The sequence below is a fragment of the Wasmannia auropunctata genome, unplaced genomic scaffold (genome assembly GCF_000956235.1).
Source record: "Wasmannia auropunctata unplaced genomic scaffold, wasmannia.A_1.0 LD310307.1, whole genome shotgun sequence".
NCBI lineage: Eukaryota > Metazoa > Arthropoda > Insecta > Hymenoptera > Formicidae > Wasmannia > Wasmannia auropunctata.
In genome coordinates this window covers 1-1013 of record NW_012052583.1, presented here as the reverse complement: position 1 = coordinate 1013, position 1013 = coordinate 1, and the positions used below count along the sequence as shown (strand labels likewise).

Sequence of the window (1013 nt, the reverse complement as noted above, 5' to 3'; positions counted from 1 at the left end):
TAAGTAGGTAATACCTACTTACTTATAAATAGTGTAATTAGATATTATATTAATTAAAAAAACAATAAATACAAGGATAACACGAAATTAAGGTCGTTGATAAGACGTCATTTATTTTATTGATGTCATATTAATTAGAATAAGAATTATAATAATGTCATGTAATATGACGTCAATGTAACATTTAGATGACGTCATATCAGTGACGTCAACTTTTGGTATTCTAGGTGACGTCAAAATAACGTACTATTTATGTTACTTCACGTCATTGTCATCAAAATCACTTTATAATCACGTCATTATCACGTGAGCTTGCTAGCTGGGATATAATCGAGAAAGGAAATACGCCCCTCCATTTTGCGACACTCTTATAAGTTGGAAGATATCTGTTGCTAGATATCTACCGTAACGTCAAAATAACATCGGTACTTTCTCGTTTGATTAAACAACAATCAGCCGGAAAGAACGGATCTATACTGTTATTGCGAAGCGCAGCCGTCAATGTCGTCAATAAAAGCAGACAGAGCTTTGCTTATGGCCGCAAAAAAAGGTCAGCACGAGGATTGCATCCTCCTTCTAGACGATGGTGCTTCATTGAATGTGGTCAACGAGAAAGGAAATACGCCCCTCCATGTTGCAACACTCTAGTAAGTTGAAAGTTGTTGCTGGATTTTTCACAACGTCAAACTAACATCGGTACTTTCTCGTTTGATTAAACAGCAATCAGCCGAAGATAACGGAACTACTGTTATCGCGAGGCGCGGACGTCAATGCCGTCAATAACAACAAACATAGTGCTTTGCATATGGCCGCGGAGAAAGGTCACCGCGAAGTTTGCACTCTCCTTCTGAACGCCGATGCTTCATTGCATGTGGTCGACGAGGAAGGAAATACGCCCTTCCATCTTGCGACACTTTTGTAAGTTGGAAGTTGTTGCTGGATCTGCCGTAACTTCAAACTAACATTGGTACTTTCCGTTCAATTAAACAGCAATCAGCTGGAGATAATGGAAC

At 38.9% G+C, this 1013-nt stretch overlaps 1 pseudogene; it reads left to right on the top strand.

The window, feature by feature from the left end:
- Positions 1–501: 501 nt before the first annotated feature.
- LOC105461044 lies at positions 502–918 on the top strand (annotated as a pseudogene).
- Positions 919–1013: the final 95 nt, after the last annotated feature.